We start from the raw sequence: 22,695 nt of genomic DNA, 5'->3' as shown, positions 1-22,695 counted from the left end.
ACTAACCCCATAGTCAAAGTTAAAAGAAAACACAAACACCCAGAATAAAGTCCTTTAATTGAAATAAAGACACAATCCTTTATTGTTCTAAATTAAACCATACTTACCATCACGCCCATTCCAGCTGAAGCCAACGATCTTCTGCAATAAAAGAAAAATAATAAAGCAACATCATCCTTACCTTTCCATGGTTCCCACGACAGCTTCAGCTCTGCTACATCGAGATGACAGGCTGGACCGCAGCAGAACGCTGCCATCCAGCCTGTCATCCCGAAGACACTGAGAAGCGCAGGCATGCTTGCGCTCGGCAGTGTCTGGCTGTGACGGCATAAAGATGAGACGAGTTCATGTCCAATGAACTCGGCGCACCTCATGCACGTCACTGACAGCGTGGGAAAATTCTCACGCTGAAGCGCTGAGTGCAGGAGAATTCTCCCACGCTGTCAGTGACGTGCATAAGGTGAGCTCATGTCCAATGAACTCAGCTCACCTCCTGCACGTCACTGACAGCGTGGGAGAATTCTCCTGCACTCAGCGCTTCAGCGTGAGAATTCTCCCACGCTGAAGCGCTGAGTGCAGGAGAATTTTCCCACGCTGTCAGTGACGTGCATAAGGTGAGCTCATGTCCAATGAACTCAGCTCACCTCCTGCACGTCACTGACAGCGTGGGAGAATTCTCCTGCACTCAGCGCTTCAGTGTGAGAATTCTCCCACGCTGAAGCGCTGAGTGCAGGAGAATTTTCCCACGCTGTCAGTGACGTGCATGAGGTGAGCCGAGTTCATTGGACATTAACTCGGCTCATCTGGATGCCCTCACAGAGAGACACTGTGGAGCGCAAGCAAGCCTGCGCTTCTCAGTGTCTGCGGGATGACAGGCTGGATGGCAGCGTTCTGCTGCGGTCCAGCCTGTCATCTCGATGTAGCAGAGCTGAAGCTGTCATGGGAACCATGGAAAGGTAAGGATGATGTTGCTTTATTATTTTTCTTTTATTTCAGGAGATCGTTGGCTTCAGCTGGAATGGGCGTGACGGTAAGTATGGTTTAATTTAGAACAATAAAGAATTGTGTGTTTATTTCAATTAAAGGACTTTTTTCTGGGTGTTGTGTTTTTTTTTAAATACTTTACTAGAAATTCATGGTGGTCATGTCTAATATTGGCGTGACCCCATGAATTTTGGGCTTAGGGCCAGCTGATAATGCCAAGCTGGCCCTAACCCCTTTATTACCCAGTGAGCCACCGCATCAGGGCCCTGGATGAGTTGGGTACAGCGCCAGAAGATGGCGCTTCTATGAATGCGCCATTTTCCGGGGTGGCTGCGGACTGCAATTTTTCAGCGGGGGTGGCCCAGAAAGCTTGGGCCTCCCTGCGCTGCGGATTCCAGCCCCCAGCTGCATAGTTGTACCTGGCTGGACATAAAAACAGGGCGAAGCCCCACGTCAATTTTCTTTAAATTATTTCATGAAATAATTAAGAAAAAAAGGGCTTCCCTATATTGTTGTGTCCGGCCAGGTACAAATAGGCAGCTGGTGGTTGGGGGCAGCCCGTTCCTGCCTGCTGCACCTGACTGGACACAAATATAGTGCGAAGCCCCATGTCAATTTTTTTTTAATTATTTCATGAATTTCATGAAATAATTAAAAAAAAAATACGTGGGGCTTCGCCCTATTTTTGTGTCCAGCCAGGTACAACTAGGCAGCTGGGGGCTGGAATCTGCAGCGCAGGGAGGCCCAAGCTTTCTGGGCCCCCCCCCGCTGCAAATTGCAGTCCGCAGCCACCCCGGAAAATGGCGCGTTCATAGAAGCGCCATCTTCTGGCGCTGTACCCAACTCATCCAGGGCCCTGGTGCGGTGGCTCACTGGGTAATAAAGGGGTTAGGGCCAGCTTGGTATTATCAGCTGGCCCCAAGCCCAAAATTCATGGGGTCACGCCAGTATTAGACATGACCGCCATGAATTTCTAGTAAAGCAATTAGAAAAAACACAAACACCCAGAATAAAGTCCTTTAATTGAAATAAACACACAATTCTTTATTGTTCTAAATTAAACCATACTTACCGTCACGCCCATTCCAGCTGAAGCCAACGATCTCCTGTAATAAAAATAAAATAATAAAGCAACCTCATCCTTACCTTTTCATGGTTCCCAGGACAGCTTCAGCTCTGCTACATCGAGATGACAGGCTGGACCGCAGCAGAACGCCGCCATCCAGCCTGTCATCCCGCAGACACTGAGAAGCGCAGGCATGCTTGCGCTCCTCAGTGTCTCGCTGTGACGGCATCCAGATGAGCCGAGGTCATGTCCAATGAACTCGGCTCACCTCATGCACGTCACTGACAGCGTGGGAAAATTCTCCTGCACTCAGCGCTTCAGCGTGAGAATTCTCCCACGCTGTAAGTGACGTGCATGAGGTGAGCCGAGTTCATTGGACATGACCTCGGCTCATCTTTATGCCGTCACAGAGAGACAATGTGGAGCGCAAGCATGCCTGCGCTTCTCAGTGTCTGCGGGATGACAGGCTGGATGGCGGCGTTCTGCTGCGGTCCAGCCTGTCATCTCGATGTAGCAGAGCTGAAGCTGTCCTGGGAACCATGGAAAGGTAAGGATGAGGTTGCTTTATTATTTTATTTTTATTACAGGAGATCGTTGGCTTCAGCTGGAATGGGCGTGACGGTAAGTATGGTTTAATTTAGAACAATAAAGAATTGTGTCTTTATTTCAATTAAAGGACTTTATTCTGGGTGTTTGTGTTTTTTTTAACTTTGACTATGGGGTTAGTAATGGGGGTGTCTTATAGACGCCTCTCCATTACTAACCTGGGCTTGATGTCAGCTGGCATTATAAGCTGACATCAACCCCAGCCCTATTACCCTCTGCCACCGCACCAGGGCAGCGTGGAAGAGCGAGGCTAAGTGCCAGAATTGGCGCATCCTATGAATGCGCCATTTCTGGGGCGGCTGACGGCTGGTGTTTCTAGCCTGGGAGGGGGCCAATATTCATGGCTCCCTTCCTGGGCTATTAATATCAGCCCCCAGCTGTCTGCCTAGCCTTTGCTAGCTATTAAATTAGGGGGGACCCCACGTCATTTTTTTGGGGGGGGTCCCCATTTTAATAGCTAGTAAAGGCTATGTATTCAGCTGGGGGCTGATATTAGTAGCCTGGGAAGCTCCGTGGGTATTACCCCCTTCCCAGGCTTCAAACATCTGCCCCAGCTGTCTGCTTAACCTCCGCTAGAGCCTAAAATTAAGGGGAACCCCACGCCAATTTTTTTAATAATAAATCCTTTATTTTAATACTAAATGACAAGTACAGTAACCAACACTATCACTGTACTTCATATATATGTGACTGACATGTTTCTATCTTTCTAATCTATGTGTGAAGCTCTATTCTGTCTGTTATAAATTGTCGGGTACAGATGCTGAATTGCCGGCTGGCTTTCTTAAAGAGACGGTGCATGAAAACACTATTATTTTTTTTAATAAATCCTTTACACTAAATGACAAGTACAGTAAGCAACACTGTCACTGTACTTCATATATATGTGACTGACATGTTTCTATCTATCTAATCTATGTGTGATTCTCTATTCCTTCTATTCTAAATTGTCGGGTACCGCTGCTGAATTGCCGGCCGGCTTTTTTAAAGAGACAGTGCATGGAAACACTATTATTTTTTTTGATAAATCCTTTACGCTAAATGACAAGTACAGTAAGCAGCACTTTCACTGTACTTCGTATATATGTGGCTGACATGTTTATATCTATCTAATCTATGTGTGAAGCTCTATTCTTTCGGTTCTAAATTGTTGGGTACCGGTGTATGCCGCTGCTGAATTGCCGGCTTTTCGTGTTTCACTGTGAGCACTGTTCCCATCGATTTGGGCAATCACTGTAATGCCACAACCACCATGGCTGTGGCATTACAGTGAGTGGCAGACAATCCCTGCATGATTGGTGCTCTAAATAGCACCAGACATGCAGGACACGCTTTTGGTGCACGAACAGTTATCGAACATAACCTCGAACAGCCGAATTTTTTGCAAATCGTTCGGGTTCGTCGAACAACTCGAACACCGCCCAAAACAGCTCGAATTTGAGATTGGCGAACAGTTCTAGTCGAACACCGCTCATCTCTAGTCAGCACGCTGCTGACGTCATCACACTATTGTCGGCACCGAAATACCTCAGAGGAGAAGAGATAGCAATGCCAATAGTAAGTCAAGGAGCCAAAGAATAAATTAATTATATCATTGTGGATGAGGAAGGAAGGGGCTAATGTTACAGTGAGGGCACATAATGAGGTTGACAATTGTCAAAGGGGGCACAATTGTGGTGGGGGGGTCCTTCATTCAGTAGGGCAATGTACGGGGGAATATTTTGGAGTGGGACAGTATGTGGGCATACAGTGGGTACAGAAAGTATTCAGACCCCTTTAAATGTTTTACTCTTTGTTTCATTGCAGCCATTTGGTAAATTCTAAAAAGTTCATTTTTTTCTCATTAAAGTACACTCTGCACCCCTTCTTGACTGAAAAAAACAGAAATGCAGAAATTTTTGCAAATTTATTAAAAAAAAAACCCTGAAATATCACATGGTCATAAGTATTCAGACCCTTTGCTCAGTATTGAGTAGAAGCACCCTTATGAGCTAGTACAGCCATGAGTCTTCTTGGGAATAATGCAACAAGTTTTTCACACCTGGATTTGGGGGTCCTCTGCCATTCTTCCTTGCAGATCCTCTCCAGTTCCCTCAGGTTGGATGGTGAACGTTGGTGGACAGCCATTTTCAGGTCTCTCCAGAGATGCTCAATTGGGTTTAGGTTAGGGCTCTGGCTGGGCCAGTCAAGAATAGTCACAGAGTTGTTCTCAAGCCACTCCTTTGTTATTTTAGCTGTGTGCTTAGGGTCATTGTCTTGTTGGAATGTGAACCTTCGGCCAAGTCTGAGGTCCAGAGCACTCTGGGAGAGGTTTTCATCCAGGATATCTCTGTACTTGGCCGCATTCATGTTTCCTTCAAGTGCAACCAGTCGTCCTGTCCCTGCAGCTGAAAAACACCCCCATAGCATGATGCTGCCACCACCATGTTTCACTGTTGGGATTGTATTGAGCAGGTGATGAGCAGTGCCTGGTTTTCCCCACACATACCACTTAGAATTATTACCAAAAAGTTCTATCTTCATCTCATCAGAACAGAGAATCTTATTTCTCATAGTCTGGGAGTCCTTCATGTGTTTTTGAGCAAACTCTATGCGGACTTTCATATGTCTTGCAATGAGGAGAGACTTCCGTCGGACCACTCTGTGGCATAAAGGCTTGACTGGTGGAGGGCTGCAGTGATAGTTGACTTTCTCCCATCTCCCCACTGCAACTCTGGAGCTCAGCCACAGTGATCTTGGGGTTCTTCTTCACCTCTCTTACCAAGGCTCTTCTCCCACGATTGCTCAGTTTGGCTGGACCGCCAGGTCTAGGAAGACATCTGGTGGTCCCAAACGTCTTCCATTTAAGGATTATGGAGGCCACTGTGCTCTTAGGAACCTTGAGTACTGCAGAAATTCTTTTGTAACCTTGGCCACATCTGTGCCTTGCCACAATTCTGTCTCTGAGTTTCTTGGGCAGTTCCTTTGAGCTCATGATTCTCATTTGGTCTGACATGCACTGTGAGCTGTGAGGTCTTATATAGACAGATGTGTGCCTTTCCAAATCAAGTCCTATCAGTTTAATTAAACACAGCTGGACTCCAATGAGGGAGTAGAACCATCTCAAGGAGGATCACAAGGAAATGGACAGCATGTGACTTAAATATGAGTGTCTGAGCAAAAGGTCTGAATACTTATGACCATGTGATATTTCAATTTTTCTTTTTTAATAAATTTGCAAAAATTTCTACAGTTCTGTTTTTTTCAGTCAAGATGGGGTGCAGAGTATACTTTAATGAGAAAAAAAATGAACTTTTTAGAATTTACCAAATGGCTGCAATGAAGCAAAGAGTGAAAAAGTTAAAGGGGTCTGAATACTTTCCGTACCCACTGTATTTTGCAGAGAGGCAGTGTGCGTGGGATATTTTGCAGAGGGTCATTGTGCGGGGGACATTTTGCAGAGGGGCAGGGTGCAGGGGACATTTTTCAGAGGGGCAGTGTGTAAGGTACATTTTTAAGAGGGGCAGTGTGCGAGGTACATTATGAAGAGCGGCAGTGTGCGGGGAACAATTTGCAGAGGGGCAGTTTGCAGGATACATTTTGCAGAGAGCCAGTGTGGGGGATATTTTGTGCAGGAAGCACAAGCAGTTAGTTATTCATGGGCACAGCATGGAAGATATTTTTTATTTATGGGGCAGTATAATGATACTTTTATTTTAAGGGCACTGTGTCGGGATGTGCTGCTGAAGACAGAGAAGAGGGAAATCTGCAGAGACAAGCTCTGCTTGTGAAATCTCATAATGGGGTCTGTACCACATGGAGACAAAAAGAGATGGAAATGAATTCAATCAGGGAAGATGACAAATATAAGGTACCTGGATGTATTCCTGCTTCTCTTCAGTGCTGTGGTTCCTGTATGATCCACAGTCTGACGATGACTGTTAAGAACAACTCCAAGTATCTCCTTACCATTGTTAAAGACATACTGGGAGTTGTAGGTTCATGCAATGCAATTGTACATGGGGCTGACCTGTCATTGCAACTGATCGCTGTACTAAGCTTTTTGCACTTGGTGTATTCACGTACTGATGGTGGTTCTGGTGCATTTATGTGCTAACAGTGGTTCTGATCTTGTACACATGTGGCAATCCAAAACGTGCTTCATGGCTATGTTAAAACTTAATCTCAAAATTCTTAATTTAGTTTCTGCTCCAAAAATTCAGTGTAAGTTGGTTTATGATCACACTTATTTTTTGGAACAGAAACTGAGCAGAATCTCTCCAAATCTTCCTCAAATACTCAAAACTTAGTTCTGGTGATGTATCAATGTAATGAATGTACTTATGGTGGTTATGGTGATGTATTTATGTAAATAACCCTTTAAATTTTTCGCTGCCCTAGGGATTATTGGTTCAGTATGGCATTGCGTCACTTGGACCAAAAAATGTTGTGTACCTCGGTTTTAGAACATCACTGCAGAGTAGAATGTGGACTGCCCCAGATGTTTACAATCTATTGGTGGCCCAGAAGTAGTTAAGCAGGCAAAGCAATAATAATTGGTTATCACATTTCCCTCTGACTTGGTTATATTATATTGACTATGAAAGCAGGGATCATCCTAATGTAATTCTATGCATATGTGAAGTAATGCCATAACAGATCATGTCTGATGAGTCTTCTATATCATGCACAATCATAAATCTTCACTTGAAAGAGTCCAGCAGCTGATTTCACAGAGAGAAGGAGGCAGTCATTATGAATTTATTTCCTGAAAACAATCAATGGCCAACAATGTAATGTGTGAACCCTCTGACCTATTAGCTCTAATCCACTCTAATTATGAGATTGGAGAAACTAAATAGTAAATTATTTTTGTAATGACCTTTTAATTACACTTCCTGGCTTAAACCTCATAAGCGATTTTACCAAAAAAGGGTTATCACAAAATAGGTAATAAAAGTGTAAATTCTGGGGGCCAGGTAAGCACTGCTGCCCCTTCAAATAGCTGATGATTTATTTCAAGTGTTTATTTCTGTTAATGTTGATGACTATGGCTTACAGCCAATGAATGCACAAAAGTCATTATCTCAGTAAATTAGAATAATTAACAAAAAACACCTGCAAAGGCTTTCAGTAGGCTCCACAGTCATGGGGAAGACTTCTGACTTGACAGATGTCCAGAAGGCAGTCATTGACACACTCAAGGTTCCAGAGTCTAGAGGAAGAGTGGAGAGGCCACAATCCAACCTACTGGAGGTCTAGTGTGAAGTTTCCACAATCAGTGATGGTTTGGGGAGCCATGTCATCTGCTGGTGTAGGTCCACTGTGTTTTTTCCAGACCAAAGTCAGCGCAGCCATCTACCAGGAAATTTTAGACCATTTCATGCTTCCCTCTGCTGACAAGCTTTTTGAAGATGGAAATGTCATTCTCCAGCAGTACTTGGCACCTGTCCACACTGCCAGAAGCACCAATACCTGGTGTAAAAACAACAGTATCACTGTGCTTGATTGGCCAGTAAACTCGCCTGACCTTAACCCCATAGAGAATCTATTATAGAGAATCTATGAGGTATTGTCAAGAGGAAGATGAGAGACCCCAGACCCAACAATGCAGACGAGCTGAAGGCTGCTATCAAAGCCTCCTGGGCGTCCATAACACCTCAGCAGTGCTACAGGCTGATCGCCTCCATGTCACGCCGCATTGATGCAGTAATTGATACTAAAGGAGCCCGACCAAGTATTGAGGGCATTTACTGAACAGACATTTCAGTATGATAACATTTTGGATTTGAAAAACATTTTTCAAGCTGTTGTTCTAAAGTATTCTAATTTACTGAGATAATGACTTTTGTGTTTTCATTGGCTGTAATCCATAATCATCAACATTAACAGAAATAAACACTTGAAATATATCACTTTGTAATGACTCTATATAATATATGAGTTTCACTTTTTGTATTGAAGAACTGAAATAAATGAACTTTTTGATGATATTCTAATTTAGTGAGATGCACGGGTATATAGCCTCTATTTCTTTAGTGTTGTAAGTACCATTTTGAGGGTATGTACCATTATTATTCATAGTAGCAAAATGGGAAACAGAGAAAATCCACTACTGTTGTTGCAGATTCATGGTTTTGCATAGCAGTTGCTCTCCTGCACTGATTATGGGGGCAGAAACCTCAGGGTGAAGATCTTTTTTCTTGCACCATTTATACTCAAAAAACACATTTCCAACAAATGCATATAAAATTCCCCTCCTTGCTACTTTTTGTTCTTAAAGATTACAAATAGTTTATTAAATAGTAATATGTTGCAATAATCTCATTTATTTTAATGCAGTTATAGTACTTCACATATAACATTTATTTATATTCTCTAATCTAATATATAAAGCTGAATGTGTGTGTATGTATGTATGTGTGTATGTGTGTATGTATGTATGTATGTATGTATGTGTGTATGTGTGTATGTATGTATGTATGTGTGTGTGTATGTATGTATGTATGTGTGTATGTATGTGTGTATGTATGTGTGTGTATGTATGTATGTGTGTGTATGTCCAGGATTGGCATCTGTACCTTCGCAGCTACAGCCACAAAATTTTGCACAGTCACACATCAGGACCCAGAGAGCATCATAGGCTATGTTGTGAGGCAAAATTTTAACCCCACGCATTCCAATTCACCAAACAATTTTGCCCCTATCTACATAATGGGGAAAAAGTGAAAGGAAAAGAGTTGGAGGCAAATTGACAGCTGCCACATGTGAACAAGGGAGAATTAAAGAATGAGAGCGATGGCACCAAAGAGTATATACCGTACAGCTGCTAAGGTGGGGCCCCGACATGGGATACTCATATTCACCACACACAGGGATATGAACACACACACAAAATGCGCCACACACTACCACGAGCTTGAACACATATACCACCCTCAGCACACACAAAACTCATCTCACAAAGATTTATCAGGCTGCCAATAGCAACCAATCACAGCTCAGCTTCTATTTTGCTACAGTTAATTAATCTGAGCTGTGATTGGTTAATATAGGCAACAAAGGACATTCTCAGTATAACAAAGCTTGTGTAAGGTAATAAGATGTCAGTTAGGGTGTGTTGGTGGAAAGGCTGATGTCAGTCACATTACTTCTATGTGAGAGGATATAGGAACTGCCAGTTACAGACTATTTTTACCACAATAATGCCTCATAAGAAAAGGAATTTCATGGCATGAATGTCAGCTGATGCGAAAAGAAAAGCTGCATTACGGGCCAATGAAAAAATGTGAAGACCGAGAAACAAGGCTGACACACATGAGAACAGCAGCTGCTTCCTCAAGAGCCAATGGACTTTCTGAGCAGAGGGAAGTGAGGCTTGCAGACAAGAGAACAAGAGCTGCTTCTTCAAGGGCCAATGAACTTTCTGAGGAGAGGGAAGTGAGGCTTGCAGACATGAAAACAAGAGCTGCTTCATCAAGGGCCAATGAACTTTCTGAGGAGAGGGAAGCGAGGCTTGCAGACATGAAAACAAGAGCTGCTTCCTCAAGAGCCAATGAACTTTCTGAGGAGAGGGAAGCGAGGCTTGCGGACATGAAAACAAGAGCTGCTTCCTCAAGAGCCAATGAACTTTCTGAGGAGAGGGAAGCGAGGCTTGCAGACATGAAAACAAGAGCTGCTTCCTCAAGAGCCAATGAACTTTCTGAGGAGAGGGAAGCAAGGCTTGCAGATAAGAGAAGAAGAGCTGCTTCCTCAAGGGCCAATGAGTCATCTCAGCAGAGAGAAGGCCGACTTGCCACTAAGAGAATTGCTATTTCTTCCACCAGGGCACAGGAAATGGTTGCAGATTTGAAACATGCTGCCTTTTGTTACCAGACAGACATAAACTATCAGGATAATCCTAAAGTTCAGATAGGAAAAATGGATGTGGTCTGCATGTGCTGCAGTGCCCTGAAATGGAAAGATGAACCACCAGGTTTATGCTGTGCAAATGGCAAGATAAAACTTCCACCTCTCCTGTCACCACTAGATCCCCTAAAATCTCTGATGACAGGTACCAGTACAATATCAAAGCATTTCTTGGACAGTATTAGGAAGTACAACTCCTGCTTCCAAATAACATCATTTGGTGCAACAAAAGAAATGTTTACAATAGGATTTATGCCGACATTTAAAGTTCAAGGACAGGTTTACCACTCAATTGGCTCACTGCTTCCATTACAAGGAGAAGAACCTCAATTTCTTCAGCTCTTCTTTATGGGAAATGCAGAAGCAGAGGCTCAGCAGAGATGCTCTTTAATTCCTAACACTCGCCTTGATATTGTCACTATTTTGCAGCAGTTCCTTCACTCCAACAATCTATATGTTCAACTTTTCAAGACTGCACTTGAATGTGACGCGTCCCCAGGGCCGTGGGGTACTCGACAGCCAGGCCTTATGGCTGCTTGCAGGGGATATCACGGTGGCTGGCCCGGTCCGTGGCCCAGGGCGGTCACTCAAAAGGGGGGGAAATTTATAGGGGATTTGTCGTGACGCCACCTGTGGTGTCTGGTGAGGATCACCAGCGCTGCTACAGTCCTCTGAGGCAGGTGTTAGGGCAGCTTGAGATGGAACGGCTCCCCACAGGTGGAGCAGGCCTCAGGGCAGTGAAGATGAATGGAGGGGGTGGTTTGGCATTGTAGTGCAGGGAGGGAAATGGCACCGGCGAAATAAAGGAGCGGAGGCAGTGCAGTGTAGTCATCCAAGATTTACTCACAGTACTTAGACAGTCCACAGGTGCACAGTACTGGTGCAAGCCTCCCGCGTTGCACTGCGTTCACCGGGCAGGGGTTCAGTCCTTCCTCAGGCAGCTCGGGCGTACCTGGCAGAACCCCACTTTCATATGTACCTTCCTAGACTGACTTCACGCTGGGTCTTTTCTCCCTCCTGCCCTGTGCTTCCCACTGTGAATCCTATTCGGGTGCTGCGAGGTCCCCCCTGTCTGTCGGAGTTGCTCAGACCTGCTTGACCTTACTTTTGGATCGAAGTGAGAGTTTGGCTCCTGCTATAGAAGTCAGAAGCCTCCGGTATTTTACAGCTGAGACTTGAAGCTGCACGACTGGGCCAGGGGCCGGTCCCCTTCTTGCGGCCTAGATCCTCCTGACACTTGGCAGGTTTGGGGTGTATGGGTGCCGCCTGCACTCGCCGTACTCCCCTAGGATCTTTTCTACTAGAACGGAGCTTGCTCCCTGCTCCCCTCCTGGGCCTCAGTCCTGGGCCCTTGTAGTGGAGCAGAGCTCCTAGAGAGACTCTGCTCCCTTCTGCTCTCCAACTACTCGTCTATTGTTCTCCACTGCCACCCTAAGATGTCTACCTTTTATATATCTATTGTATAAGTGCTCCCATGAACTACTTCCTCCACCCACACCCACTACTGGTTCCCCCTAACTTTGGGTTCCCCCCACCCCAGCCAGGGTCAGGGCTCAGCAGAAAACTACATTGCGTCTTGCCCCTCCTGCTGGCCTGGGGTAGTGTAGTGTTGGATGCAGGTGTTGGGGTTCTGTGCAGTACTGCCTCCTTACCTGAGAGAAAGGGAGACACCACACCTCTGGGTGAGGTGCAGTACCTCTGTGGCGACCGAACCCTCAGGGGCGCCACAAATGCATGCCAAATGACGATTACAAGGTTGTCATTCGAGCAGACAAAACACCACAAGGTGAACATCAGCGACGTTTCAATGCTCCCACATTTTATGAGGTAGCCATCTTGATTGTAGGTAATGATTTTCAAAGCCGTGACATTGTGCTTCAGAAAAGGAACAATAGTTTGCAACGAGTAGCAGAAACTCAAAGGTCCTATGATGCTCTGCAATATCCAATCATCTTTTGGCAGGGACAGGATGGCTATCACTTTGGAATACCTCAGACAGGTCCTACAACAGGCAACCCTTCAGGAAAAAAAGTGTCTGCCATGGACTTCTATGCCTATAGGATCATGACAAGATTTGCAGAGGAAAATCACATCTTGAAATGCAAACACCTCTTCCACCAATTTATTGTTGACAAGTATGCAAAGATTGGGAGTGAACGTCTTTTATATATCCGACAAAATCACAGAAGCTCAGGGCAGAGGAATATAATCACCTTAGAGATGCTGTTGCAAATTATGCTGATCCAAAAGAGTTGGGGAAAATGGTTATTCTTCCATCAACTGTCACTGGAAGCCCACGACACATGCATGAATACACAAAGGATGCAATGAGTTATGTGAGAAAGCATGGCCGTCCAGATCTTTTCATCACCTTTACTTGCAATCCTGCCTGGGAGGAAATTAGAGGGCACCTGTTGCCCGGCCAAAAAACTGTGAATCGCCATGACCTTATTGCTCGGGTTTTCAAACAGAAACTTTCAAAAATGACTAATCTCATCACAAAATCACATATTTATGGTGAGACGCAGTGCTGGATGTATTCAGTTGAATGGCAAAAAAGAGGCCTTCCTCATGCCCACATCTTGATTTGGCTGAAGCAAAAAATACAGCCTTCCGAAATTGACAATATCATCAGTGCCGAATTGCCAGACCCTCAGATTGACCCATTGCTGTTTTACACCATCACAAAAAACATGATCCATGGCCTGTGTGGGAATCTGAACAAAAATTCTCCCTGTATGATTGATGGCAGGTGTTCAAAGCATTACCCACGATCCCTGGTCCAAGAAACTCAAACAGGACAAGATGGATATCCAGTCTACCAAGGAAGAAAGCCAGAGGATGGTGGTTTCATAGCAAAGCTCAAAATGCGTGTTGGATCATCACTCCAAGAGATAGAAATTGACAACAGGTGGATAGTGCCTTACAACCCTTTGCTCTCAAAAATCTTCCAGGCCCACATAAATGTCGAATCTTGCCACTCTGTGAAATCAGTCAAGTATATCTGCAAATATGTCCACAAAGGAAGTGATCAAGCAGTTTTTGAACTCCAGAAAAATGGACCTATTATTGATGAAGTGGAGGCATTCCAGATGGGCAGGTACATAAGCAGCAATGAAGCTGTTTGGAGAATACTAGGATTCTCCATTCATGAGCGCTACCCACCAGTTGTGCATCTGAGTGTGCACTTGGAAAATGGACAGAGAATTTACTTTAACCCAGCAAACTTGCAGCAGCAGCTCCTAACACCACCTAAGGCCACCCTCTTGGCATTTTTTGAGCTGTGTCAACAAGACCCTTTTGCAAAAACAATTCTCTACTGTGATTTACCAAAGTACTACACTTGGAATGCCTCCAGAAAAACACTGGAACGGAGGAAACGGGGGCTTGATATTGAAGGCTATCCAGGGGTGAAAGCAACTGATACTCTTGGTCACGTCTACACTGTTCATCCGTCAAATGCAGAGTGCTTCTACCTGCGCATGTTACTTCATGTTGTCAAAGGCCCTACATCATTTTCTGACCTGAAGACCGTCGGAGGCCATGTGTGTGAAACATTCAGGGAAGCTTGCCAAATAAAAGGACTTTTGGAAAATGATGGACACTGGGACATGACCCTCAGTGAAGCAGCAGCCACACAAACCCCAAAGCAACTAAGACACCGCTTTGCTATTATTCAAACAACCTGTGGCATTTCAAATCCTCTTGAGATTTGGACAAAGTACAAAACTGATCTCAGTGAGGACATCCTCATGCAGATTAGAAGGGAAAATCCTCAGCAACTCATCAACTTCACTGAGGAAATGTTCAATGAAACTTTAATGCTCCTTGAAGATCAGTGCATAGCAATGTCAGGAAAAGCCTTACAGTTGCTTGGTTTGCCTGCTCCAATAAGAAATCCTGAAGGCATCCAAATGTGTAGGGAGATTTTCCTAGAAACAAACTACAATATTGATGAACTGACAGCATTTGTGTCTCAGAACGAGCCAATATTGGTACCAGATCAAAGGGACGCCTATAACTACATTTTAGGTTTCAGTGAAACGAACAAAGGTGGGATTGTCTTCCTTGATGCTCCAGGTGGAACAGGAAAGACATTTGTAATCAACTTGCTCCTGGCAAAATTTCAACAGCAAAAAAAGATTGCACTTGCAGTGGCATCTTCTGGAATTGCAGCTACACTTTTAAAAGGTGGCAGGACAGCACATTCGACATTCAAACTACCACTTAACCTGTCTCATAGTGACCGCCCCGTGTGTAGTATTGCCAAGGGATCAGGACTGGCCAAATTGCTTCAAAAATGCAGTGCCATCATTTGGGATGAATGCACCATGTCACACAAAAGGGCTCTGGAAGCAGTGGACAGACTGCTGCAAGACCTGCGTAGCAACAAATATATCATGGGAGGAGTAGTTGCTGTTTTGGCAGGTGACTTCCACCAAACACTACCTCTTATTCCAAGATCAACCTCTGCAAACGAGCTGAATGCCTGTCTTAAAGCATCGTACCTTTGGAGAAAAGTAAAGAAAATGTCACTGAACACAAACATGAGGGTCTACATGACAGGCGATGTTTCTGCTGGACTGTTTTTGAGCCAGCTGTTGACTATTGGAGATGGCAAGGAACCAGTAAACTCAACCACTGGACAGATCACCTTCCCTAGTCAACTTTTGTTGCATTGTGACTTCCATTGAGGAGTTGAAAGCAAAGGGTTTTCCAAACATTCAACTCCACTTCAAAAATTCTGGCTGGCTGTGTGAAAGGGCTATTCTAGCTCCCAAAAATGACAGTGTCAAGAAGATTAATCTTCAAATTCTAAATCTCCTTCCAGGTGTGTGCACAACCTACAAGTCAGTGGATACAGTAATAGACTCTGCTCAAGCATTATTTTATCCAACTGAGTTCCTCAATTCCTTGGAGCCACAAGGACTTCCTCCTCACAACCTCTTTCTAAAACCTGGAGCACCTATTCTGCTATTGAGAAATTTGGATCCACCAAAGCTGTGTAATGGAACAAGACTCTTGATTAAGAACCTGTTTCCACATGTAATTGAGGCAACCATTTTGACAGGATGTGCCACAGGAGAAGATGTTTTCATTCCAACAATTCCTCTCATTCCATCTGATTTCCCTTTTGATTTTAAACGCCTCCAGTTTCCTGTTTGACTGGCATTTGCTAAGTCCCTCAACAAGGCTCAGGGACAGTCCTTGAAAGTAGTTGGGATCGATTTACAATTCCATGCTTTTCTCATGGTCAACTTTATGTGGCCTGTTCAAGAGTTGGAACAGCCAAAAATCTGTTCGTGTTTGCACCGGAAGGAAGAACTAAGAATGTCGTTTATCAAAAGGCTCTCGAATAAGGAGTATGAGATTACTTCACATTACTTGGCCAATTTAGTTAAATCTGCGTGGAATATCACTGGTGTTGAATTCTATGTTGTGAAATGCTTCTGTTAGCTTAGTTTTTGCCTTTTAATAATTACATTTCTATCTATTTTTTTTGTGTTTTTTGTGGGGAGAATAAATTTTTGCTAACACATTCTATTTTGCTAACAGCAGTTATTAACCTGGGCGAAGCCGGGTAGTACAGCTAGTATACAATAAATATCCATACTCTTCAATCATTTGTTTAAGAAAAACAAAATGGAACAAATATTAACCCTTCCATATTATTCCATCATCCCTCCTCCCTTGAATCAAAACAAACCCCACCTGCACCCCCAAACGGAAGGGGAGGATACAAGGAAAAAACCTTCATCCCATAACTAGCATTGTTCTACACCTGTCCATTCTTCCCAGATATGCTCATAAACAGTTGTCTGATTTTTATTATCATAGACCACTTTCTCTTTTTTTCGCTTATCAATTAATTTAATTCAGGTTGTTCTTTTACCTTCCATTTCCTCATAACTGCAAACAGAGTTTGAAACAAAATACGTATTAATAAGATCTTATTACTACTTCTTTTAAGACTCAAATATCTACATCTAATAAAGAATTTTTAGGGTCATTTTATAAATGCACTTAAACATTATTCAATACACTATTGAATTACCATACAGTATCTTACTATTTTTTTTCTTAAATTCTGTGTCAGTTGCTAATCTAAGGGTTTTTGAGATGTAAATAGAGAGATATTCTCCCTTACAATTGATTATGGAAGATTCATTTATTTAAGGCAGGTTAGTTGGGGGGTGGGTGGATGTATGGTTGAGGAGTTCTCTAAGGGCTCGCTCACACGGCTGTATACATAGTAGAGGGCTCTCTGATGTTTTATCAGATAGCACTCGGCCCAATATTATACTATGGGGCAGTGCAGATCTGCAATTTGTTTGCTCATGACGATTCGGCATGGGAAAGCAATTGCAGCACGCTGGGAGTGGCTCAGCAAATCGGATCACATGCACCCATACAAGTCTATGGGTGCGTGTAAAACCTTGGCCCAGACTTGGATTTCATCCCAGTGCAGTTCGATTTATGCAGACACAGACAATGGAAAAGTTGGAGAAATGAAGTTCTCCATCCTCTCCGCACCTGTAATATGATTGTCTCAAACAAGAGAAACGGATCCCAGTAAACTGACACTCGGCTCAAACTCTGGTCAGAGCTTGAGCCTAGTGTCATTAGCATAAATGATCCAATTCTCTCACATGAGAGAATCAACACTTGTGTGACCCGGCCTAACGTGTAGTTGGGGAGCTAAGAGTGGGAGATGGTTTGAAGGGGTGAAGTGGAAGGTGGAGTGGGGGAGGTATCAGAAGAGGAGTGATATTTTAATTTAATTATTATTTTAATATGGTGAAAGTTATCTAATTTAATGTTAGAAGGGTTTAAGATAAGTTAAAATGGTATGCTGTCTTTGATTGGATGAGAAGAGATCTGACGTCTCTGATATGTCTTCAAAAACACATTCAGATAGTCAGATAGTGATTCAAGAAAGTAGCTAAAAGTGGGTTGTCAAGTACATGTACATCATGCTGTACATAATATCTACTCACAAGGGTCTTTATCCTTGTTCAAAGGGGTGTAAATTTAAGTATGTATTACACAGGGCAGAAGTAAGATATATATATATATATATATATATATATATATATATATATATATATATATATACAGTACAGACCAAAAGTTTGGACACACCTTCTCATTTAAAGATTTTTCTGTATTTTCATGACTATGAAAATTGTACATTCACACTGAAGGCATCAAAACTATGAATTACCACATGTGGAATTATATACTTAACAAAAAAGTGTGAAACAACTGAAAATATGTCTTATATTCTAGGTTCTTCAAAGTAGCCACCTTTTGCTTTGATTACTGCTTTGCACACTCTTGGCATTCTCTTGATGAGCTTCAAGAGGTAGTTACCAGAAATGGTCTTCTAACAATCTTGAAGGAGTTCCCAGAGATGCTTAGCACTTGATGGCCCTTTTGCCTTCACTCTGCGGTCCAGCTCACCCCAAACCATCTCGATTGGGTTCAGGTCTGGTGACTGTGGAGGCCAGGTCATCTGACGTAGCACCCCATCACTCTCCTTCTTGGTAAAATAGCCCTTAAACAGCCTGGAGGTGTGTTTGGGGTCATTGTCCTGTTGAAAAATAAATGATGGTCCAACTAAACGCAAACCGGATGGAATAGCATGCCGCTGCAAGATGCTGTGGTAGCCATGCTGGTTCAGCATGCCTTCAATTTTGAATAAATCCCCAACAGTGTCACCAGCAAAGCCCTCCCCACACCATCACATCTCCTCCTCCATGCTTCACGGTGGGAACCAGGCATGTAGAGTCCATCCGTTCACCTTTTCTGCGTCGCACAAAGACACGGTGGTTGGAACCAAAGATCTCAAATTTGGACTCATCAGACCAAAGCACAGATTTCCACTGGTCTAATGTCCATTCCTTGTGTTCTTTAACCCAAACAAGTCTCTTCTGCTTGTTGCCTGTCCTTAGCAGTGGTTTCCTAGCAGCTATTTTACCATGAAGGCCTGCTGCACAAAGTCTCCTCTTAACAGTTGTTGAAGAGATGTGTCTGCTGCTAGAACTCTGTGTGGCATTGACCTGGTCTCTAATCTGAGCTGCTGTTAACTGCAATTTCTGAGGCTGGTGACTCGGATAAACTTATCCTCAGAAGCAGAGGTGACTCTTGGTCTTCCTTTCCTGGGGCGGTCCTCATGTAAGCCAGTTTCTTTGTAGCGCTTGATGGTTTTTGCAACTGCACTTGGGGACACTTTCAAAGTTTTCCCAATTTTTCAGACTGACTGACCTTAATTTCTTAAAGTAATGATGGCCACTTGTTTTTCTTTACTTAGCTGATTTTTTCTTGCCATAATACAAATTCTAACAGTCTATTCAGTAAGACTATCAGCTGCGTATCCACCAGACTTCTGCACAACACAACTGATGGTCCCAACCCCATTTATAAGGCAAAAAATCCCACTTATTAAACCTGACAGGGCATACCTGTGAAGCGAAAACCATTTCCGGTGACTACCTCTCGAAGCTCATCAAGAGAATGCCAAGAGTGTGCAAAGCAGTCATCAAAGCAAAAGGTGGCTACTTTGAAGAACCTAGAATATAAGACATATTTTCAGTTGTTTCACACTTTTTTGCTAAGTATATAATTCCACATGTGTTAGTTCATAGTTTTGATGCCTTCAGTGTGAATGTACAATTTTCATAATCATGAAAATACAGAAAAATCTTTAAATGAGAAGGCGTGTCCAAACTTTTGGTCTGTACTGTATATATATATATATATATACTTTTGAAATGTAAAATTAACAACATAAGGTTAGAAATTGCAAACACCTGTATTCTTCTCCCATATAAATCTAAGCTTCACTATGAAGAAAGTGAAAACTTGCAATATCCGATTTTGATTGTAGGAGATTTTAATACTGTAATTGACTTTACCCATAATAGAAAATCTTGTAGACGTGCGGCAAAGTCTAGAGATACAACATCTTTTCCAATCCTCTGGAAGAATTTTTTGGGGAAGAGGCTTATAAATCCCAAGGATTATCAGGATTCATATTACTCTAAGACTTAGCAATCCTGATTCCATATTGATATGGTTTTTGGCAAAGGAGAAATTTTGTATAAACTCCTTTAAGGGGGTTGGTACTCACTCAGCAGCTTTTACGGGGATCTCCCTGGGCAACCCAGGCTTGCACCGACTTTGGAAGGGAGTGGATGAACCTGTCCATGATGACCCTTTCCACCATCTGTGCTGGGGAGGAAGATTCAGGTTACAACCACTTTGAACCAGGTGTAGGAGGTTGAACATTTGGGACCTGGGAGGTTTGTCACTGCAATAGGCCCAGTGGTGCACCTGGTGCACCCTAACAGTCAGAGTCAGTCCCAAGCGCGTCAAAATTTCTGTTTTTAATTTGGCGTACTCCTTTGCATCCTGCAGGGCCAAAAAAGTCATAATGGGCTTTCTGCGGCTGGCCAGTTAAATATGGCACCAGCACCTCCGACCACTGCTCTGGAGGCAATCTCTCCCGCTCCGCCACCCTCCCAAAGAACGTCAGGAACACCTCGATGTCATCACCTGGAGTCATCTTTTGCAATGCTCTTCTTACCGTCTTCCTGACGTGTAAATCATTACCTGGTATTGGGGGAGGGACGGCCTCTCTGCTGCGAACTTTCCCCGCTAGAAGTTCCATCTGCCATTGTTGCTGCTGAATCTGCTGCATCAGGAGTTTATTAGTCTCTTGCTGCATCTGTTGCTGCTGCCGGTGCTGCTGTTGCAGGCTCTGCTGGCTCTGCAAGTGCTGCTGGTGCTGCTGTTATTGGCTTTGCAGCAGGTGTTTGAGTGGCTCCTTCATGGTGCCGGACATCTCTCGCTGGCTGGTGGCCTTTACCCAGGACATCCACTGATCTCTGTGGCAGGTACACATTTTCCTGGAATCTTGCCCACATTCTCCCCAAATTGTAAGGGGGTTGGTATTCACTCAGCCACTTTTAAGATAGTCACAGGAGTCAGTTTCTTTAAAAATGTCCAAGGTGGGTTTATTCGGACTTAATAAACTGGTAAATGAAACATAGCCTTGTCCGGCACAAAGTAACAAAACTAGAAAACAGTCCATACAATACTGCGGGTTTGCCCGCTACCAGTCAGTGTCTTGTAGCACAGACACGCTGGAGGTCTCCACACCTTCAGCCACAGACACTGAATGAGACACTCAGTCTCCATTTTATACACAGAATCTGAGGTGGGGATATGTGAGCAGCCAATCCCGCCCAACTATTATGACTGCTCGTAATAATCGGCCCTGACACGCCCTATTAAACCTCTCAGCACTAAACATGCTGGAGCATGCTTTCCCGGTTTTACATCACCAAAGCTACCAACCTGGGTGATACATATCTCCCGTCAAGGACCTGTCCAGTGGCCATCTTACATACCCCCCCTCTGCCCAAAGCTGGGGGAACTTGGCACCTTCCGCTAATAAACAGTGGACCCTCGACAATGCATCAGCATTTGCATGCAGTTTCACAGATCTATGCTCTACATGGAAGTTAAAATCCTAAAGGGCAAGAAACCACCTAGTCACTCGAGCATTGTTCCCTTTTTTATTACTCATCCACCTTAGTGGGGCATGGTCTGACATGAGCCTGAACTTCCTGCCTAAGAGGTAGTACCTTAGGGTGTCCAAGGCCCACTTACTGGCCAAACATTCCTTCTTCACTATGTAGTAATTTTTCTCACAGGATGTCAGCTTCTGGCTTAAATACATTATGGGGTGCTCGTCCCCGTTCACCTCTTGTGATAGGACAGCACCTAGTCCGATATCTGACGCGCTCATCTGGACCACAAACTCCTTTGAGAAATCCGTAGCCACCAGCACTGGCTGTTTACACAAAGCCTGCTTTAGTTCCTGGAAAGCACTCTCCACTTCTGGAGACCACTTAGCCATGGCCGACCTTGTACCTTTAAGGAGGTCTGTCAAAGAGATGGCTACCATGGCGAAGTTGGGGATGAACCGTCGGTAGTAGCCCACGATGCCCAGGAATGCTCTGACCTGCTTTTTTGAGAGAAGTTGTGGCCAACCCTGGATCACGTCAATTTCATTTATTTGGGACTTGATCATGCCTCTGCCCATGACATAGCCCAAATACTTGGCTTCCTCCATGCCCATGGCACTTTTCTTCGGGTTGATGGAAAACCATGCCTTCTGCAGAGCGAATATTGCCTGGACTTTGCTCAGATGGCTTCCCCAATCCTGGCTGTAGATCACAATATCATCCAAGTAGGCCGCTGCATACTCCTTGTGGGGAACTAGGATCCGGTCCATGGCTCTCTGAAAGGTAGTTGGAGCTCCCTGCAACCCAGACGGTGTCTTGGTATACTGGAAACACCCATCTGGAGTTGAGTTGCAAAGGCTGTCTTCTCCTTGGCATCTTGGGCCATCAGAATTTGCCAATACCCTTTTGTGAGGTCAAGGGTGGTAATGTACCTGGCCGGCCCAAGCCTTTCAATTAGTTCATCTACCCTGGGCATTGGGTACAAATCGAACTTAGAGACCTCATTCAGTTTCCTATAGTCGTTGCAAAAGCGCTATTCTCCATCTGGTTTCGGCACTGAGACTATGGGAATGGATCAGCCACTCTTGGATTCTTCAATGACTCCCAGACTTAGCATCCGCTTCACTTCTGTCGAGATTACCTCTCAGGTTTACCCGGACATGAGGCTCCGTAAGCACTTCATGCTGTATGATCTGGATACAACGTGGCAGTTCGGTGAACAGGTCCCTGTTCTGCTGCAGTAACTCTCGGCACTGTTTCTTTTGGGCACGTGACAGCGACTCAGCCACCTTAACCTCTTCCACATTGGCTTCAGACTTCGTCACCAAACACAGAGCTTCCACGGGCTCCCTATCTCGCCATGGCTTGATCAGGTTGACGTGGTACACCTGGTAGGGCTTTCTCCTCCCTGGTTGGTAAATGTTATAATTGATATCGCCAACCTTTTCCACTACTACAATAAACAGATTACGACCCGCATAATAAATCATGTGGGTTAAGGGGTCTCCACAAAAGATTGAACCCCGTTACCACATAGCCTACTCAAAACAATACATAAAAATTGGGAGAACAGCCGAGTAGAATGACATAGAAAAACTTTATTATATAAATTTTGAT

At 44.1% G+C, this 22,695-nt stretch overlaps 1 pseudogene; it reads left to right on the top strand.

Moving 5' to 3' along the window:
- Positions 1-12,277: 12,277 nt before the first annotated feature.
- LOC141175922 (uncharacterized) lies at positions 12,278-22,322 on the top strand (annotated as a pseudogene).
- Positions 22,323-22,695: the final 373 nt, after the last annotated feature.

Source organism: Phyllobates terribilis, unplaced genomic scaffold (genome assembly GCF_046119375.1).
Source record: "Phyllobates terribilis strain yellow unplaced genomic scaffold, ASM4611937v1 Scaffold_14__1_contigs__length_39327217, whole genome shotgun sequence".
NCBI classification, from domain to species: domain Eukaryota; kingdom Metazoa; phylum Chordata; class Amphibia; order Anura; family Dendrobatidae; genus Phyllobates; species Phyllobates terribilis.
This window is presented reverse-complemented; position numbering and strand designations above follow the sequence as displayed.